This window comes from Ranitomeya variabilis, chromosome 4 (assembly GCF_051348905.1).
Source record: "Ranitomeya variabilis isolate aRanVar5 chromosome 4, aRanVar5.hap1, whole genome shotgun sequence".
Classification (NCBI taxonomy): Eukaryota; Metazoa; Chordata; class Amphibia; order Anura; family Dendrobatidae; genus Ranitomeya; species Ranitomeya variabilis.
Window position 1 is genome coordinate 556,591,470 of NC_135235.1, and position 22,605 is coordinate 556,614,074.

At 42.4% G+C, this 22,605-nt stretch overlaps 1 protein-coding gene and 1 long non-coding RNA gene across 4 annotated transcripts in view; one reads left to right on the forward strand and one right to left on the reverse strand.

Annotated features, from left to right (window-relative positions):
* The window catches only part of ASIC2 (acid sensing ion channel subunit 2), a 1,067,153-nt gene that overhangs the window by 69,250 nt on the left and 975,298 nt on the right, over window positions 1-22,605 (reverse strand). The window lies entirely within an intron of this gene.
* Window positions 16,824-21,839, forward strand: LOC143765738 (uncharacterized). Of its 2 annotated transcripts, none has more exons than XR_013213452.1 (5): window positions 16,824-16,881; window positions 18,834-19,061; window positions 19,209-19,276; window positions 20,368-20,533; window positions 21,309-21,839. It is a non-coding gene; the product is annotated as an uncharacterized LOC143765738 (long non-coding RNA). The 2 variants fall into 2 exon arrangements; XR_013213451.1 differs by having other exon boundaries at window positions 19,212-19,276.

Below are 22,605 nucleotides of genomic sequence, written 5' to 3' on the forward strand. Positions count from 1 at the left end.
GCCCGTGTGCCCACCCGGACCTAGGGCTTGGGGGCTCCACCTCACCAGGTGAGCTGAAGGCACATAATTAGTATGACCAACTACCCAGGTTTCATATCTCATCTGTCACTCAGTATCAACAGTTTTGAGTCCTCAAAACAGGCAACAGCACCAAATTCCCATTGACAGAGCATAATACAGCCATTTTTTGTTGAAGTAATGATTATTCATTTTGCTCTAAAGTATGACGGTGAAGTGCAGGCAGCCTAGATGTGAGCAGATGGACTTGAAGTTCAAATCAGCTTCAGTAACGGCATCTACAGAGATTATACAAAGTTTTATACTAATTCTCTTATTCCTCCTGCTCCTACCCATTTCCCTTGTGTATTCTGCAAGCTGTGGTATATCGGGTTGCCTAGCAACAATCTGACTTCCTGTCTGGGTGAACACCATTAGAGCTCACATATTACATGTACTTCAGTGATCACAGAAAATTCTATCTGCCACACAAGTGTATTGGGTCCATCCCATGAATTCAATGGGAAAAATCTGAAAATTTAAAGGAAAACAAAAAGCTTTACAAAAAAACCCACATGTAAATTGGAAGTGATGGAGCATTTTTGATCAATAAAATGTAACTGTAAGTACCTTGTATATAGCAATAATGTAGTTCATGTATTCATTATTCGTAGTGTGCTTGACTAGTGATGGGCGAACCTGAAAAGTAAACTTCTCCAGGAAGTCTGTGTTACTGTTTGGGTTCAGCTCCCCAAACATCGGCTGTTTCCAACGCTGTCATCTGTGTGACAGAGCGAGGAACACCAGCGGCTCTGTTCAGCGGTAAGATCGTTACCGCCGTCAGAGAGCTGCGTTTCCCATGCAGTCATACAGATGACAACGTGTGAGCCAGCAGCTGTGACTGGTGGTCAAAAGGTTATAGGTGTCGGCTGATGAGAGTACTACCCTCATCAGTGAATGCCTGTTGCCACTGAGAGTATAAATCAGCAGGCACCTGTACAATCAATAAATACATTTTTTTAAAAATGATGTGGGTCTCTTCTATTTTTAATAACCAGCGCAAGAAAAACCAACAGCTGCGGTCTGCAACCCCCAGATGTCAGCTTTATCATGGCTAGTTATCAATAATAGAGGGGTTCCATGACTTCTTTTAATTATTTAAATAAATAATTTAAAGAAATGGCATAGGTTCCCTCCCATTTTTGATAACCAGCCAGGCTAAAGCAGACAGTAGGGAAGGGGGCTGGTATTCTCAGTCTGTGAAGGGGCCAGCTTAAAAGTAGCAGACCACAGCTGCCCCATCTAATAGGTTCTTCCCACTTCTTTCCACTTTCCCTGGTATGGTGGCAAGTGGTGTAATAGAGTTGGGGTTGATGTCAGCTGTTTTATGGCCACTGACATCAAGCCCAGGGGTTAGCATCTATAAGACACTCCCATTACTAACCCCATAGTTAAATTGCTAAACAGCCAGAACAAAGTCCTTTAATTGAAAAAAAGACACTGACACCTTTATTTCAAATAAAAAAAAAGAGCAAAGTTATACTCACCTTTACGCCTAATACACATAAACCTATGTCCCCTGTAAAAGACAAAAAATAATAAAACACCATATTCCTCACCTGTCTGATGATAATCCATAAATGGGAATGTCTCACGATGATCCAGGTGATTTGGATCACGGTAACAATCATTGATCCAACCGCTATCTGCGTCAGCTGGCTTTCATTGAGACAGGAGCATTCTCAGGCTACGTGCACACGTTGCGGAAAGTCTTGCGGATTTTTCCGGACTGATTTTGGTAAATCCACAGGTAAACCGCACAGCAGATTACCTGCGGAATTACCACGGATTTACCGCGTTTTTTTTCGATTTTTGTGTGGATTTCACGTATGGTTTTACACCTGCAGATTCCTATTATGGAGTAGGAGAAGGTGTAAACCGCTGTGGAATCCGCACAAAGAGTTGACATGCTGCGGAATAAACAACGCTACGTTTCCGCGCATTTTTTTCCGCAGCATGTGCACTGCAGATTTTGTTTTCCATAGGTTTACATGGTATTGTAAACGCATGGAAAACTGCTGCGAATCTGCAATGGTCAATCCGCTGCGGATCTGCAGCAAAATCTACAGCGTGTGCACATACCCTCACGCTCCTGCAGTGTAGAGGTGATGTTAGAAAGGTCACAGGAGTTCATAGCTGATGAACCCCGGTAACCTCACTTACAGCACAGTCACTTCACTTATAGTGCCGTAGGTGAAGTGACTGGGGTTCAGCAGCTTTGAACTCCGGTGACCTTTCTTACGGCAGCGCATCACTGGTGTGACCTCTATCCAAATCATCGTTGGACAACCCAATTAACGGATTATTGTCAGACAGGTAAGAAATATGGGTTTTTTTACTATTTTTTGTCTTTTACAGGGGACATGGACATCAATGAATTAAGCACAAAGGTGAGTATAACTTTGCTTTTTTTATTTATTTTTTTTCAAATAAAGGTGTAAGGATCTTTACTTCAATTAAAGGACTTAATTCTGGCTATTTTTGTTTTACAATCTAACTATGGAGGTAGTAATGGGGGCGTCTTATAGACACCTCTCTATTACAAACCACTGGGCTTGATGTCAATTTATTATGATGATTACAAAATGTATGACCCAAAAAGAAACAGATCACTTGTATATACACAGCATTTCCAGTCCAACAGATGGGTCTCTCCATTGGATGATATGATTTATTTTGCATATTTTTTTCCTGTGAAGCATTGCTTTAAAAATAAATCTCTAGGTACAATGGAGTCTCTTCAATGAAAGCTGGTACCTCTTCCCCCTTATCTCCCAAGCACTATGCCTAAAGTGTAATACACAGTGTAAGTGGAGCGCCCCCAGGTGTAGGGCAATGGGGTACTCGCCACCGGGTCCTTCGTTTTGGGGGATGGCACGGTGGTCCGACCCGGTCCGTGGCCCTTTGAGGGACGTCCAATAAAGAAAGGAGTTTTTATGGTTTTGGGAAAGGTCTTTAAAGGGGAAGTGTTCGTGACGCCACCTGTGGTATTCGGTCAGGGTGACCGACGCTGCTTAGGGGTCCGCTGGGGTGATGTTATGGCAGCTAGATGGTATACCTTCTCACAGGTGAAGTGTATCCCCAGGGCTTCCCAGAGGTGTAATTGGTGGATGGTGTGAGGCGCAGTGAATAACGAGAACACAAGGTTGCAGTCTCTTTACCTTTACTGAAGGCTTCAGTGTCCACAGTCCAGAGCACCGGATCACAGGGCAGGCAGAGTCCGGCCAGTCTGAAGGCAAATCCAGAGTCCCCTTATCCAGGTGGAATTCAATAGCCTTCCTATGCGCACAGTAACACATTAGGTCCCTACTTGCATAAGCTCTAATAAAGTCCTCACTGTTATTACTCCTCTCACTGTTCCCCGTGGTCGGATAGAACAAAACACGTATGACTGGCGGCCTGAGGCTTTTTATAGGGACCCTAGAGACGCCCCGGCCCCCACAAGTTGCCACCGTGTCTCCTGTGTATAAAGGTCGGGCAGCCAACGTATAATTAACTGTCCTGCCAGTCTCTGAAGTAAAGCATAGAGATCCTTACTCCCTCGGTATTCTGGCCACTGGTATTCCTGTGCTTCAGAAGGAGGCAGCCTCTCACAGGACAGAACTCCTTCTGGTTTCCTCTTCTTTTGCTATGACTTCGTTTCTCACTCACTACAATACGCTTCTCTTCAATGTCTCTTTCTTTGGATGCTGCCGCACGTGGGGCAGGCACAGCTCCGTGGACCCTCGTCCTCCTCAGACCGCAGTCTGGATCTGGCTGGAACCCACTCCAGCCAGCTTCTGCCAAACTCCATCGGGTTATGACTAACTTCCTAACCAACCCACCAGTTTTACCTATATGTGAGGAGTGGCCTAGTAGATAGAACCCTTTACTCCCCCTGGTGGCTGGAGTGTGAAGTGTGTTGTGTGTGGTTGTGATACCTGGACAGAAGATCTCCTTTATTGCCTCCAGACGTAATATCACTCCTCCTGGTGGGAGAACAACATTACTGCAATGACCAGGACTCTGGGGCGCTGCATAAGGAAGCGAGAGCTGTGCGGACACAGATATCTCCCTGCTGTCACCAATCTGTGACGGAGCTTACACAGTCGCAGCTCTCTGGCGCCCCCCTACCCTCAGGTCAGTCAGGGAACTGCCCCTAGGATAAGTAGTGACCGGAGAGGCTGCCCTGCTATGTACTGGTTATCGAGGCACTCTGCAGGCCAGGAATATATATATAAACCTCCGGTCTGTCATTGCCAGGAGCCCCCAATAACACTAGAATGGAATGCTGCAACCAATTCCTAGATATATTCCTTAGATATAAGCCCGGTCCGTTAACAAGCTTATATCGGGTCAGAAACCAAGCCCAGGTAGCATATAAGTACTAGCTGGATTCAGGGAAATCAGGATTCGAGATAAAAAATAAAATTAATTGATATTTTCATTGCCGAAAGGCGCACCAGATAACACAAATATATACAGAGTAATATACAGATATTGCAGGCAGAAGTACAGATAAAGGTCGGGTGCAGGTATGGGATTGCAGTTAGCTGTATGTGTCACGTTACCGATCCTAATAACGTGGGCCCAGGAAAGCTCTTGAGTCCACAGGTAGTTTCTTAGTTTCTGGTCCGTCTCCATGCTTGACGTAACATGGCTTCCATGACAGAACAATAACACTGGCTAGCTTTTAACCCTTAGCTCACCCCCTCCCATATTTGCCACCACCCCTCTGGATTGGACTGAAATCTCCTCCCTTGAGCTCCTAGCTGAAATAATTACCAATAGGATGGGTCAGAACTTCCTAGTGGGAGGTCCAAATGGGACGACTGACGTCTCAACGGGTTCATTGGGGCTGGACTGATATGGAGAGTCCAAACTTGGGTCGGCTAAGTGGTTCTGGAGAGCCAGTCCCAATAGCTCAATATCTGGGACAGCTAGAGAACCATGAGGCCCAGGTGTGTGCGGAAGGCTCCCAGAATTCTGGCGGTATATTGGACTTAACCCTGATATGCTTGGTACTCTCATAATTCATCTCTAGGTGTCGGTGCCCAACTTTCTATGCCTTCCATTGATGGCTGATTGATGTTGGCCGCCTTGCTCAAAAGACAGCAGGGGGTCCCAGCTCTGTTCCTCCTCGCCTTAATTAACAGGTGGTCTCTAATTCGCTGGTCATATGGCATGTTTCTGTTCTTTTGGGAATTTTTCTACTAATCCCATGGGTGGGGGCCACAGTTCCGGGAGCAGAAAGAGATCTCTGGATAATATATTGGCCCTGAATTAATACATCTAAAATGGAGTCTCCCTCGCCCCTCACATACAGGCTGACGATAGCTCCCTAGATATAATGTAGGGCAGTCTCGCATTTAGAATCTTAACTGTAACAGAGCCATCCCCTCCATGTGCCCAATATAATACAGGCATTAGAGAGGCCTTTAGGCACCAAAACATCAATGCCACTTCTCTATCTGAACCACTGATTACATCCACTACATCCGTATGTTCCTTCTACGTGCAGACCCCACTATTGAGCAAGACCAATGGTCAACATATATTCATAAAGACATTTTCATGGTTTATAGTAAATAACAAAGGATAAGGGACCTACAGCACACATAATTACATCAGTCCTGTGTATGATATATATTCGTGCTTTGCTTCTTGTATACATCGTTTCTGTTTAGGAGATCACAAATTATCCAGCAGGGCAGTGAGTGGATCACAGTCTGGTATCTTGGCTATTAGTACGTGCCAGTTATTGATGAGCTTGGTGTGCGTTTGCCCAAGGAGCTGTGTAAGAACACGCAAGGTGGATCTGAGATCAACAAAGAAGACGTCGTTATGACTCGGAGCCTCTGACCCCAATAACTCTGATTAATGCTACCAAGGTCTGCCAGGAGTGAAATGCATACGAGTTTATCCAAGTAGAATCGCATCGTATCTGTCTATGTGACACTGTAACCCCTACAGCACTCTGCTGCTGGTAAGATAATGGAAATACCCATCTACTGGAAAGTTTTATCATTGCAATCAGTGCTATGCTGTGACATTACAGTAAAGATATCCTTCATTATTTATTAATGACGAAGACAGACATGGCTAATATAGTCTGTGATTAATCATGTCACTGCCGTAGTATAGCTTACATGCAAAACATACAAATATTACTTGAGTCACCTCTTGCGTAATGTGACATAAAGTGTCATGTTGTTTGCTGCTACAGTGCCTCTCCACCATATCAGCATCGCCTCCAGATCTGCTTTTCTTTGACTAAGCCTAGATAGCTTTGGTCATGAGGTTCACTAAGGGTAAGTGCACATGGCGTCTTTTAAACGCCAACTTACTCGCGTCGTTTTTGATGGAAGTGTTTCATCATTTTTGATGCCTTTTTGGACATCTTTTCTGGTGGCAATGCTGGCAGCATTTTCTTTTAAATTCCATATATAACAAAGTGTTGGCTTCCAAATCCACCAGAAGAATGGGACGATCAAATTCTTTAGCTTTCAGGCTTCTGAAGCCTGAAGCGATTAAAAGAAGTTACAAAAAATGGAACATATGCACAGCAATTCTTTTTGACATTGCAGTGCATATGTTCATTTTTTGGGGGTGTGAGGTTTTTAGCATTTTTCAGCTGGGTTCCTGGCGGAATTCACCTGAAGAAGACGTGTGCACATAGTCTTACAGTTTTGAAAATCCAGCCACGCACATTTCTTTAGAGGCTTCATTGGCATTCACATAAATGATTTAGCAAACTTTGGTCCGTGTGGAAAAAACGTCAAGCATTCAGTATTCTGGTCCTCTTTACTGACCAGGATAGTGACTGTAATAGCAGACACTCCTGCACCCGTTCACAATGCGGAGGTGTGTGCACAGCTAGTCACATCTGCAGGCTTGACTAGTCATATAGTTTCCACAGTCTTCGGCATCTTCATACTGAGTTTTTTTTAAGATGGATTTTAAAGTGGATCTGCACCAAAATCCACATGAAAAATCACTTGAAATACACTGAACAATTTTGGATAATGATGTTCAAGCGAATCCCCTTCAAAATCCAAATCTAAAAAGTTGGTGTGAACAATCCATAAAGAGAATTTAATGGCTTTTTAACCAAAGTAATCATCTAGCCTCAACCCTAGGGCTAATTTACACACATGTGTAGCGGTTGTATTTCCTCATCTGTTTTATGATCCCAAGTCACAATCTACCGTAACTAGATTTCTTAACCACAAATAACAGCCTCATGAGGCTTTTAATGTAGATTTTTAAACCTTTTGTCGGGTCGGTCATTATGGGCTTTGAAGAGAACCTATCATGTCCCCAAACACTAATAACCTGAAGATATGGAGTTAATCTGCAGGAAGTGGCTCTTTAAAGTACCCAATATACCCAAACTTTATACAGACAGCCCCCTGATGCCACTGAGCATGTAATGCTTCATTTCCCCTCAGTACAGATCATTTTTGGGGTTCTTATCACCAAAAAGCCTTTGTAAATAACAGACAATCCCTGTGAGGTGGGAATGGCAATGACTAAATCTAGTCTGATGTCCCTGTCTTCTCATTTATTTAGATTTCTGGGACTCTGGATCTTTGATGTGTGCTCGTAGATCCTTCTGTGGTCTGGGAGTTTGTTAAATAATAATGAAAGCATTTAGAGACATTTAGTAAAGTACAAGATTATTTCTTCCAGTTTAGCCATTTCCTCCGGACTGCTCTAGTGGAGCTGAGCCAATAGTGCAGCCGCCTTATTCTAATTGTCTCAGCACAGTCGTGAAGCGAGCGCATGCTCCAGGGAACCAGTGGAAATGTGGGCAAAGAGATAAGCAGCCATAAATATTTACAGAAGTATGTAATCAATATATAAAACATATTTTATTCAAGTTAGCTTGCAGGATTATTAATCCTCCATTTACACTGTGTTCAGCATTGCAATGCATTAACGCTGTGACTATAATGTAGTATTGAACAGTCGCTTAAATTCTTTACCATTTAAAAACTCCTCATAAAAGTATACTCAGCTGTTTCTCAAAGAAGAAACCACAACACACAGCCTAAGACCTTAATACACAACATCAGACCACAGCACACATGTGGAAACCAGAACATACAACCTCAGAAGACAACACACAATCTCTTACCATAACACACAACCTCAGAACAAAACCTCAGACCACAAAAACAACCTCAAACCGTTACACGCCACCACAGACTATACCACATAACCACAGACCACAATAAACAACTTCAAAGAAAAATAGCCACAGACCACAACACATAAACACAGACCACAAAACATAAACATAGACCATAACAAACAACCACAGGCCGTAGTATACAACTTCAGACTATAACATGTAACATAGACCATAGCACACAACCATAGACCAGAACGCACAACCCCAGACGATAACAAACTAGCACAGAGCATAACACACAACCTCAAACCATAATATACAACCCTAGACCATTAGATGCAATCACAATACAAAACCTCAGACTACAATACACAACCTCACACCATAAAACACAACTTCAGACCATAACATGCAACATCAGACTACAACACACAATCTCAGACTATAAACACAACCACAAACCACAATACACAAACTCAGACTATAACACACAACACAACCTCTGTCTATAATACACATCCACAGACCATAAAAAGGCAACTTGAAACCAGAACTTCAGCCCATAATACACAACCTCTGACTATAATACACAACCATAAACCCTAACACACAAACTTAAATTAATAACCTCAGACCATAATTCACAACCTCATTCCACACACACAACTCATGTCACATTAGAAAACCTTAGACCACAACAAACAACCTCAGACCACAATACACAAACTCAGACCTCCAACACACAACTTACACACTCAGACCACAACACACCACCTCAGACCACGTCACATAATCTAAAGGCCCCGTCTCACATAGCGAGATCGCTAGCGAGATCGCTGCTGAGTCACAAGTTTTGTGACGCAACAGCGACCTCCATAGCGATCTCGCTATGTGTGACACGTACCAGCGATCAGGCCCCTGCTGCGAGATCGCTGGTCGTGTCGGAATGGCCTGGACCTTTTTTTGGTCGTTGAGGCCCCGCTGACATTGCTGAATCGGTGTGTGTGACACCGATCCAGCGATGTCTTCACTGGTAACCAGGGTAAACATCGGGTTACTAAGCGCAGGGCCGCGCTTAGTAACCCGATGTTTACCCTGGTTACCAGCGTAAATGTAAAAAAAAACAAACAATACATACTCGCCTTCTGATGTCCGTCAGGTCCCTTGCCGTCTGCTTCCTGCTCTCACTGACTCCCGGCCGTACAGCGAGAAGTGAGAGCACAGCAGTGACGTCACCGCTGCGCTCTGCTCTCGCTGTACGGCCGGATCTCAGTCAGAGCAGGAAGCAGACGGCAAGGGACCTGGACACCGAAAGGCGAGTATGTAGTGTTTGTTTTTTTTGGTAACCAGGGTAAACATCGGGTTACTAAGCGCGGCCCTGCGCTTAGTAACCCGATGTTTACCCTGGTTACCCGGGTGCTGCAGGGGGACTTCGGCATCGTTGAAGACAGTTTCAACGATGCCGAAGTCGTTCCCCTGATCGTTGGTCGCTGGGGAGAGCGGTCTGTGTGACAGCTCCCCAGCGACCACACAGCGACTTACCAACGATCACGGCCAGGTCGTATCGCTGGTCGTGATCGTTGGTAAATCGCTATGTGAGACGGGGCCCTAAGACCATGACATAACGTTAACGTTAGACAGCAAAACAAAAGCTCAGCCTACAACACACAACCTCATACCACAGTATACAACATCAAACCACACCACATAATCTCTGACCATAGCATACATCCTCAGGCCACTTTATTTGGTCTTGGACAACAAAATACACAGCTACACAACACAGCTCAGACCATAACATTCAACCTCAAACCTCAATACTCACCAACCACAACACATCTCAGAACATCTCAAAACACAGAAAAATTTTGAGAACTGCTACGAGGCAGCAATGTCAGATGAGATCACAGATCATTTGTTGATGGTTTGGACAATCTTAGTGTGTAAATCTCTGAAATATAAAACTTATAAAAGGGAGAAATTGTTTACCAAATGTAGTTCTTAAATGTGTCCTCAAAATGTAGAACCACTTTAAAATAGTGACCAGGCACTTACAAAGATGTAAGACATAAACCCTATACACTTTAGGCACTCTCAACCCATGCTTTTCCTTGATGCAATAAGAACACACATACATTTAGAAAACTATTTCTTTGTCATATGTTACTCTTTATCAAGAACTACAGCATGTACAGTAAAGTGGAGCTTGACCATAATGCCTCCCCGCACGCCTAAGCTGGAGCACCCTGGTCCATGCCTCTCCCGATACCTAACCCCACCAAACTTGGCTGCCATTACCTAGGACTGACCATGTCGTTCCTCATCTGATTTGTGATGATGTTTGTTTGCAACTAACTGTTCAATTTTATTCTGCCTAAATGACAATAGCACCATATCAGGTTGTTAAAGATTACATTACACAAAGAAAATATATATTTACCTTTGAAAAAACAAATTGAACTCTGTGAAGCAAGTAAAAAAAAATGTGACTCCTGGCAGACATTTATGGAGCCTGCAGCATGCTCTTATTTACAAAGGAAATCTTTTTATTTTCTGAAATCAATGGGATATTTTTTCTTTTCAACATAAAGCAGAATTTCATAGTAGAGTCAGCACTGCCACAAAATGGCAGCATTTCTAACATGAATCCGTGCCGCTAAGTGAAAGCACAGCGTGTGTGAAAGTAAAGTACTCCTTCCTCACATCTTTACTGAGCCCTGCACCCAGCAGCCTCACACCGTGATCTTTTACCTCCAGCTCTTGTTTTACCCACTCTTTGATAGAAGATGTGTGCAGCTTTGTTACCCCCAGGTCCTCAGTGTACTGAGCCGGATGGTCTTACAGAGGAGTCACTAGCTGCCTTTTACAAAAAGTATCTAGAGCAAAGATTTCTGGGACAGATTACTTTTTACTGAACTCACATCTTACATTATGTTATGTTTAGTGAGTTATACGCTAACCGTTTATAATTATATATCACCTGCTAGCTGACCAATTATTAGTCCCATGCCGTGTAGGTTTGGGGATGAATAGGGGCTAACAGTGCTCTATTTAAATCCCCAAGTTATACACTGCTCAAAAAATAAAGGGAGCACTTGCACAACACAATGTAACTTCAAGTCAATCACACTTCTGTGAAATCATCCTGGCCAGTTATGAAGCAACACTGATTGTAAATCAATTTATCTTGCTGTTGAGCAAATGGAAAAGACAACATGTAGAAATGATAGGCAATTAGCAAGACAACCCTTATAAATGAGTGATTCTGCAGGTGGTGACAACAGACCATTCCTCTGTTCTCATCTTTTTCGCTGTAGTTTTGGTCACTTTTGCATTTTGTCATGCCCAGACATTGCAGCGAGGTAATACAGGCATGTGGAGGCCACATACACTACTGAGCATCATTTCCTTGTTTTGAGGCATTTCCACTGAAGTTGGATTAGCCTGTAATTTAATTTTCCACTTTGATTTTGAGTATTATTCTCAATGCATTCCACTTTGTAATGAATAAAGATTTGCAGCCTGAGTATTTCATTCATTGATATCTAGGGTATGATATCTTAGTGTTCCCTTTATTTTTTTGAGCAGTGTAGATTTTATAGTAATAGGGAATTTATTTAAATCTAAGATTAACCCATTGTATTCTGACCCGGCTTTGTTCCAAGTTTAATCTTCTGCCTTATACTTGGATGCATTTCTGGATTTGACTCCCAGTCTATCCATTTACTCTTTTGAGAAGAGTCTATACATGACCCTCTGGATTAGATCCCGGGTTTGTCCTGACTACACTTTAGTGAAAACCGGAAATTTTCTGCAAGAAATCCACTTTTTTTTTTTTGCGTTTTTTTCCCGCTTTTTTCGCATTTTTTTAGCATTCTGCAAGCGTAATTAGCTTGCAGAATGCTAAAGTTTTCCAAGAGATCTGTAGCATCGCTTGGAAAACTGACTGACAAGTTGGTCACACTTGTCAAACATACTGTTTGACAAGTGTGACCAACTTGTTACTATAGATGCTGCTTATGCAGCATCTATAGTAAAAGATAGAATGTTTAAAAATAATAAAAAAAATAAAAATGATAGATGCCAGTGTGGTTCAGGACCTGTGATGACGTCGCGGCTTGTGATTGGTCGCGTGAGTCACATGAGCGGTCACGCGACCAATCACAAGACAGTGACGTCATCACAGGTCCTGAACCACACCATCTATAGGAACCAAAGAGAGAGCATGCACCGGAGAGGCGGGAACACTTCGGGGGCCATCAGAGGGTGAGTATAGGACTATTTTTTATTTTAATTCTTTTTTTTTGACCAATTATATGGTGCCCAGTCCGTGGAGGAGAGTCTCCTCTCCTCCACCCTGGGTACCAACCGCACATAATCTGCTTACTTCCCGCATGGTGTGCACAGCCCCGTGCGGGAAGTAAGCAGATCAATGCACTCCTAGGTGTGCGGAATCCCCGCAATTCCGCATTTTTAATGAACATGTTGCTTTTTTTTCCACGATGCGATTTTTTCGCGGAAAAAATCGCAACATTTGCACAAAAAATGCGGAATACCCTGTAAATAATAGGAGGCGTATGTAAGCGTTTTTTTCGCATTTTTATCACGTTTTTATAGCGAAAAAACGTGAAAAAAAAACGCAAAAAATCCTGAACGTGTGCACATGGCCTTAGAATTTCAACTTGCCATGGTCCCCTTCTTTCTAGTTCTGACTTGACTTGCTGACATCTCACTTGACCAGCCAGCAGCTACTCCATATGCATGCAACCTGTGGACCGTAAGCCTGCATAATGGTGAAAGGATGAATACCAGAGTACCCTTTGGAACTGCTGTGTAGAGTCGCTTGTGGCAAGTCTGGTAGCCCTTTTGAGTTGGCAGATTTATATTGACTAGGAATAGTCCTACTTACCTGAGATTCTTCTGACATTCCGCACAGACATCAGACACCCAAGAGATACATGAAGGTGTTGTTCCATTTACTACAGGAGCAGCACTATCATAGAAGATTGTATTGAGAAGTGACAGAAGTGCAGTAAAACAAGCAGAACTGCTCTGTAAATGCTGATTACAGCATCTATGGACAATGAGAAAGTCGTTCATGTGTAAAGTGTCTGTGTAGAACTTCATGTCACACTGAGCGCTTTAATCAATCTTGCTATCTATTTTTTTCTTTGGTGAAGATTGAATGTCAGGGTATGAAGAACATGGCTTTCTACAAACACTAGAGCCTGATATACAGATACTTCTAAGGGCTATTTATAAGTACATCACCTCCATGTACAACTCTAGCTTGCATATTCACTCGTCCAAACAGCATATGTCCTATTGGGATAGGTTCTGAATAAAAGAGTTCTCCACTTTTGAAAAAAAAAAATAATATCTTCATCACTGACACAGAGTAGAGTAAATCAAAGCAAAGCAATTTAAATGACCTACAGTAGGTCCAGCACCCAAGTCTGTACCCAATGGCAATCAGATCAAAGAACTGTGAGCCCTCGCGGGCAGGGTCCTCTCTCCTACTGTACCAGTCGTGACTTGTATTGTTTAAGATTATTGTACTTGTTTTTATTATGTATACCCCTCCTCACATGTAAAGCGCCATGGAACAAATGGCGCTATAATAATAATAATAACTTGCTGCTAACTGATGGTATCTCTGACTCTTCTTCTGATTAGTAGACCCTGCAGAGTAGTAAGGGTGTGGCATGATGGACATTATGATGCAGTTATGAGGTCAAGCAGACCTACTAATCAGATGAGGTGCCCAGGTTGCCTGTGGTTGAGCTGCAATGTAAGTGAGCAGTTATATTCTGACTCTTCAAGGCAGTATGAGTCTCTAAATCCTTAGCCATCAATCCCTTAGATAACTGTATGATTGTTGTACTCACATGCCAGGCTTCCTCAGACAGTGCAGGTTCATTGAGGTTCCTCCTATGTGTGACCTTTCATTGTAGATGTTGGTCGTGATCCATGAGCAGTAGATACAGTACTTTCCTGCTTATTTTATAACATTTATCTTCCAACATGAAGAGTAATCATGCTGCCTGAATATTTAGTATCTCTGTCTACAGTAATTGGTCACAGATAAATATCTGCTGTATTCTTCATTAGGTCACTCACAAAACCACATACAATGCATGTGAATGGTGTGTTACAGAACACCCAGTGAGATGTTATGGAAAATATTATGCCTATTTCATCCAGATTCACTTTGTATTTCAGCTACTACAATACAGAGGTTGACAATTTCTTCTAAGGCTATGCTGGTTTACATACATGCAAAGCTACATACATTTCTGTCATCATATAAGACTGTAGCTGGCCTTTCATATGAGAGAATACAGCAAGGAACAACCATTGCCTGCAATCCACATTCGCATAATTGGAGGCTAATGATTATTTGTATAATGTTAGAGCCCGGCGTCCAAAAACTCATCACTGCAAGCGGTGTTTAACAGCAAAATGCAGCAAAGATCTTGGCAAATACAATATTAACATTATTAGGCAGTGTCCCAAGAGAGGAGTTAAGTGGATTCACTGTTGGATTGGACCCATGGAGGTAATGAATGAGGGCACAGATAACTGCTAGACAGAACTAGTACAGATCCTATAAACATGAATGTTCACATCCAGGACTATGTAATCAGTAAGAAGAACTATTAGGTGTTATGTGCCAAAAGAAAGTGAAAACGCCAGCGGTAAGTAATCTGCTTGAGGGGTATTCATCCAGAGCTGAATTTTGTGAACACTTCTATAGCAGAATCAGAGGTATACCTAGAAGAGCAAGGATCCCAAGGCAAACTTTGAATGGGGTTCCCCCTTTCATCATCGATGGACTCTTGTGCAGTGCTGCCCATCCTGACAGCATCCATGCACACGGAGTGGATCACACTATAGGAGGGCCTAGTGGTGGTGAGCAGGATGAATGGTGAGATGAGGGATGTCAAAGAGGGTGACACTGAAGCAAGACCCAATGGTGATATGTGTGCATTTGTTCTTCTTGCCTGCCAAGTTTCCCAAGTTCTCCTGCTATCGCAGGCCTATAGCAGCCATTATGGTTATAGTTCTGTCCCTGAACAGGATGCCACTGCTGTATAAAATTGTGTCCCGTATGCACATTTGTGACCTCTCTGTCAATGAAAGAATGGTTATCATCTCCTTTAAGGATTCTGATTGCAGGAGTTCAGTGGGAAAACTATAAATTATATTTCTGTTATAATTACTTCTTCAGCATTACAGGAAAAGTCCACATTTCTTACATCACTCTAAGACGAGTGACTAAGTGGTAACATTTCTCCTTGTGGAGAGTGACATGCCTGACACAACAGGGTAAAGCAACTTCTGGCCATGCAATGCTTCTCTGGGAAATTAAATATGAAAATTGCCTTTTCAAAGAAGAAGAGGAATTGAACTTTAATGTCACCTATTGGAAGAAGAAATCGTTAAAGTCAATATTGACCCTTTATTTATCCTAAATCATGTGGCAAGGTTTGTTAAAGGGTCGATATTGATGTTTAAGATTACTACTTCCAATAGGTCGCGCTAGAGTTCAAGTCTTCTTCTTCTCTGAAGACGTTATTGTCTCTTCAGAGAGGAAGAAGACTAGAACTCTAGTGCCATCTATTGGAAATAGCAATCCAAACAGTCAATATCAACCCTTTAACGAGCCTTGTCACATGACTTAGGATAAAAGCCAAACCAGAATCTCAATTTGCAGACACTGTGTTTCAGGGTACTGCCCCTCACCAGTGCAAAGTGTGAGATCTGATTTGGCTGTGTGAGAGGAGTCTGTCCGGGATCAAAGAAATATCTTTTCTCCTTGCGGAGAGTGACATGTTAAGCACTCCAAGATGAGGAGACTTAAAGCCGCAATGCTCCTCTAGGAAATATGCAAATTGAGTTCTAGATAATTTGCATATTTCCTAGAGGAGCATTGCGGCTTTAAATCTCCTCATCTCGGCATGCTTAACATGTCACTCTCCGCAAGGAGAAAAGATACTTCTTGGATCCCGGTCAGACGTCTCTCACTCAGCCAAACCAGATCTCCACTTTGCTCTGACGAGGGGCTATACCCCAAAACACAGTGTCTGCAAATTAAGATTCTGGTTTGGCTTTTATCCTAGGTCAAGTGACAAGGCTCATTAAAGGGTCAAAATTGACTGTTAGGATTGCTACTTCTAATAGGTGGCACTAGAGTTCTAGTCCACTTCCTCTCTGAGGAGACAATTTGCATATTTCCCAGAGGAGCATTGTGGTACAAGTCTCCTCATCTCGACATGCTTAACATGTCACTCTCCGCAAGAAGAAAAGATACTTCTTCGAACAAGGAAGGCATATATTTGTAACCAAATTTGTGCAATCTTGGGGCCAGTTTTACATATTTGTGTTTCATATGCCTTTGAGACTTTCGAATTCAGGTCAGGAGACCCACAGCCAGTCCTAGCATCCTAGTCTGTGATGAACTGTGAAATATGGATGTGTGAAACTGACTGAAAACTTTGAGATCAAACCCACTTGGAGCTTTTCTTGAAAAGCCTATAGAAAAGTCCCAAATTTTATTGCAAATGTAATATGCAAAGTTTTAAGGCACAGTTTTTCCCAAGCTATTGTGAACTGATAATTTTGATCTATGTTTTTCTCATCTTATCCAGGTCTAGCAGAACCATCATCTTATAAGAAAATTTGTCAGTAGGATCAACCCTTTTAAGGTATCTACAGTGACGGAAATAAGTATTTGATACACAGCAGATTTTGCAAGTTTTCCCACCTACTAATAATGGAGATGTCTGTAATTTTTATCGTAGGTACACTTCAACTGTGTGAGACAGTATCTAAAAATAAAAAACATAAAACAGAATATCACATTGCATGATTTTTAGATAATTAATTTGTTTTTTCTTGCATGAAATAAGTATTTGATACAATAGAAAACCAGAACTTAATATTTGGCTCCAAACCTTTTGTTTGCAATTACAGAGGTCAGATATTTCCTGTAGTTCTTGACCAAGTTTGCACACACTGCAGCAGGGATTTTGGCCCCCACTCCTCTATACAGATCTTCTCCAGATCTTTCAGGTTTCAGGGCTGTTGAGCAACATTGAGTACACTGTATATGGGCATGCATAAGAGAATACATACAAGACCAATGATAATCTTCCTCGATCGGGGGCTCCAGGCAAGATCTCACCCCATGGGGTCAAAGTGATCACAAGAACGGTGAACAAAAATCCCAGAACCACATGGGGGACCTAGTGAATGACCTGCATAGAGCTGGGACCACCGTAACAAAGGCTACCATTAGTAACACACTATGCCACCAGGGACTCAGATCCTGCAGTGACAGACATGTCCCCCTGCTTAAGCCAGGACATGTCCAACCCCGTCTGAAGTTTACTAGAGAGCATTTGGATTATCCAGAAGAGTATTGGGAGAATGTCATATGGTTTGATGAAACAAAAGTAGAACTGTTTGATAGAAACAAAACTTGTTGTGTTTGGAGGAGACAGAATGCGGAGTTGCATCCAAAGAACACCATACCTACTGTGAAACATGGGGGTGGCAACATCATGGGGCTGTTTCTCTGTAAACAGACTAGGATGACTGATCCGTGTACATGAAAGAATGAATGAGGCCATGTATCGTGAGATTTTGAGTGCAAACCTCCTTCCATCAGCAAGGGCATTGAAGATGAAACGTGGATGAGTCTTTCAGCATGATAATGAACCCAAACACACAGCCAGGGCAATGAAGGAGTGGCTTTGTAAGAAGCATATGAAGGTCCTGGAGTGGCCTAGCCAGTCTCCAGATCTCAATCCCATAGAAAACCTTTGGAGGTTTTGCCCAGTGACAGGCCCAAAACATCAATGCTCTAGAGGAGATCTGCATGGAAGAATGGGCCAACATACCACCAACAGTGTGTGCCAACCTTGTGGAGACTTACAGAAAACGTTTGACCTCTGTCATTGCCAGCAAAGGATGTATAACAAAATATTGAGATGAACATTTGTTAATGACCAAATACTTATTTTCCACCATAATTTGCAAAATAAATCTTGCCAAATCAGACAAGGTGACTTTCTGGATTTGTTTTCTCATTTTCACTCTCATAATTGTGGTCTACCTATGATGTCAGTTACAGGCCTATCTCATTTAGGAGAACTTTTCAATTTGGAGTGGGAGAACTTACACAATTGGTCACTAACTAAATACTTTTTTTCCCACTGTACACATCCATTAACCATATTGTGCAAACAAATCTAGCAATAGCCAACACATAGTTCAAATGTTATATATACCACATCCACTAAATATAGACGTCTATTTCTAATATTTATGGCCCTTAAATTAATAGTGCCCCTCGGTCCCTGTAGCACTCTATCTCAATGTCATCTGGTAATTGGAACCTGCTTCCTGTGCGGATCTTGCAGCGTATCTTAAGAATTTCATTACATTGTTAGGAGCCAGATTTGATATGTTTCCCATGTGCTTCTGGACATGCTGACAGACGCCTGCTGCCGTGTGTAAACACGATATGGGTAGCGCACAAGCCAGCATAGTGTATATTATTAGCATAATGCGTTCTTGCATACAAGCGGAGGCTTTACAGCACACTGAATCACCCCTCCTGGACCAATAAAGTCTTCTCCATCTGTGTGCACAGGTGCTTGATGGAGCGGTCAGTACAGTCAATGAATGGAGGACCCAAAAGCTTCATGGTAAAGTAAAATCAAGATTTTATATCAGCAGCATGGCACCCATAACAAAAAACAAGCTGAGAGAGCCCAAAGTGAATGTAGACTCCATACTTGGCTAGTAAGAAGAGCCCGGACTGCAGCAAGTCGTGTGCTCTCCCGCTCTATTTGGATGGGCACTAATCTGCTATGGTGAGGTTGGTATTTTTCTGTATACAGGTGGCAAATAGAAACACCACAGAGCTAATAGATTGATGACATTTGTTTAATAATTGTGTATTTCTCTACATAAGGCATCTCTCCAGTTGTACACATGTGCTAATCAGGACCCTATGATTTCCCAGCAGCTTCCATCCAGAGATGAGCAGTTTGCCGGCCAGGGACATCAGGAAGATGCTTCCGCGCCATCTGGGTATGTGTTTTATATGAATTGTTTTGCTAACCTCTCAGAGAGAAGCTGTTAAATCAAAGCTGTTCTTTTTAGTTTTAAGCAATAGAAGGCCATCCACGTCTTACCCAGGGTGACATGGAAATTCTGAGCACTGGCAGGTGGTTGATGATGTTTTGAGGCGGGAAGGAGATATTTTGGTTGTCATCCAGAATTCTTAATAAACTGTTTTATTAAATATGGTGGAACATACGCAGACAATGGCATAGTCTAAAACGATTGGAAAGGTAAAACAAGGCGGAATCAGTGCTCAGGACTACGTAAAACTGTAATGGTGGGCTGCCTTATCCACTCACTGCCACATTAGATTGGCTGGCATGTTGCCATTGTCTACTGCAGTATGCTCATAGGTCCAGACACAATATGATTTGCAATGCATTGTAATGGTATTCTCTGAACATTTACTCTAAAGGCTCCTGCTCAGTGGCATAACTTGAAACTCATGGGCCCCGATGCAAAAACTCCAATGGGGCCCCCAAATATTTGAAATCTTTAGTAGCAATGGTCTTTTTCTATAGGCCAAAGAGACTTTTAGGGCCCCTTAGGCTCCAGGGCCCAGGTGGGATTGCAACCCCTGCACCTGTTGTAGTTACACCCCTGCTCCTGTTCCAGTTTCCCCCTGCTTCTACTCTGGTGCATCTCCTACAAAATCTCTCTGCTGTAGGAATCTGACCTTCCTTTTAGTGTGTTTGCTATAGATATCCTCCTTCTAGTGCTTCTGCTCTAGTCCCTCTCTTTGCTAGCACCCCTATTTCACGCAGCCTCCTCTCTTTGTGCCCTTGTTTTAAGTCCTCTCTTCTTCTGGTATCTACCCATATCCTTACATTTAGTCATTAAATGCACCGCATGGTGCATATGCTCCAAGTCCCTCTCTTATTGCCTTACGAAGTGGGATATTGATTACCTCCCAAATTTTTCACACCATTATATGCAACATTCTTTGATCGTTCTAAAAATGTTTTCAAGTTTTGGCAAATCTGCTCTATAACCTATTACAGTGAAGAGTGTGATTTATGCTCTGTTCACACTGCTGTTGTAACCTTCAAATTTTTCAGGATCCATCACGATCAATGGCGGACACAGATAGAAGAGGCCCCTGTGCAAGAACAATACATGGGTAATCCAATAACTCATCAGAATGCACAATTCCACCTGCTTTGGCGGTGGTAGTGGCCCCCTTACCTCTTGGACCCATGTGCGATTGCACCGGTTGCACCAATGGTATGTCCGCCCCCGGTCACGATCACTTATGACCTGTTGGATGAGTTCATGATGATCTATTGTTCCTCTCTCATCCAGTTTCCCATTTATCTTTGGACAGATTTAGTGCTGCGGATTTCTCTGTCGTAGAGATCACAATGTCATCCTGGGACATTATCATCATAGTAGAAACTGATCTTATAGGTTAATTTGTACCACAATTTTCAAAAGGTAAATGATTATAGCACAGAATTTTGCAGTATAATCATGTTTCTAAATCAATCTATTACAGGATTTTGCTCCTTACCCGCAGCACGGACCGCCCAAGGCCTGTACTGTGGGCTGCACTAAACTAGCAGCGTCCTGCTCCTGCCGCCTTCAGTGCAAGAGTGGGCACCATAACATCCTACGGCGCTCGCTCCTACACTTAAGCTATAAGCAGTAAACTTCGTGCAGCCCGCAGTGCAGATCATGGGCGGTCCGTGCTGTGGGTTAACAGCAAAATCCTCTAATAGAATGATTAAGAAAAATGATTACACTGCACAGTCGTACACTATAATCGTTTTCCTTTTGGAATTTGAGGTACCTTTTAATATTTTTGTGAAGCACAGCAGGCATCTGACATTATGTAGGCTGCATCTCCTAACTAATGCAACAAATGCAGCACATGGGCCCTGTATTGTCCCATTATTATTACGCATTTATACTTACATAACTGTGCCCATGAAATGCAAGCACTTAGGAATATGACTGCAGCGGCCATTGTTTCTGATCAACCCATTCTCACACTTTGCAGAGAGACAGATCGAGGGCCTGTATATGAAGTGTTCTCATGGAAAAACGTATCTCTCCTCTGGGAACAATAGAGAGACGAGGTCAGGAGAACAGTGAGCGAGCTCCGACATTGTACTAGAAACTTCCTGTGTAACCAGCTTGTATGGTTCTAGTGAGTAAAAATGCAGCTCTTACCGAATATGAATTTTTGTTTTTTTTTAAGGCCCTATGGTATCCTATTTTATTCAAGTAGGAGCTCATTAATAAATGCACAAACATTTAAAAATAGCACATCTACCCTTATTCTCCCCCTTTTCTTTGATCCTATTTTGTTACATATTACAACTAAATCTGAAAATTATATACAGAAATCAACTTTGTGAGACTCAGAAAATCAGTGATGTCTCCTTCCTTCTCTTTACTGCCCTGTGCTTGTCTGTAAAACAACTGGCTTCAGCAGGAACCTCCCCCCAATGCTCTGTTTGTGGTAGAAGACTACAAAGCTGTGAACCTTGGCTAAAAGTAAAGATTTTGAAACAGTCACCAACTTAAGATGGAGCTGATTATCAGATTGACGACTATGTTGTAAAGATTTTTACAAGGTCTTTTTTCATGATCAAGCAGAAAATGCAGCACAATAATAAATAGTGGGGGGCGACTAATTCTTCCGTAATGACAAGGAACCTGACAGCTGATACATACTGCCTGATCCATCGGCTAAATGTATTAAATGGCTGTATTATTTCAGCCATAATAATAATAATAATTTCTATAGCACCAACATATTGCACAGCACTTTACATTATAGAGGGGGCTTGTACAGACAATAAAATACATTACAGCATAACAATAATCGCATAAACAACAGCTACCAAGAAGAATGTGGGCCCTGCTCGCAAGCTTACAATCTATGAGGAAATAGGGGAGACATGAAAGGTGGATGGTAACAATTGCTTTCATTGTCCGGACCAGCCATAATGTAAGAAATCGGGTGTTCATGTAATGCTGCATGAACCAGTTATCATGTAACAGTACAGACACAGAGGGCTATTAAATGCATAAAGCGTATTAGAACATGATACAAGGAACCTGGTTGTGGTAAAAATGTTGAATGGGCAACACAGGGATAGTTAGATTGATGTGTTGAGGCAGTAGGACAGTCTGAACAAATGCAGTTTTAAGGCACGCTAAAAACTGTGGGTATTGAGGATTAATCGAATTATCATGGGTAGCGCATTCCAAAAAATTAGCGCAGCACGTGAGAAGTCTTGGAGACAGGAGTGGGAAGTTCTGATTATTGAGGATGTTAACCTCAGGTC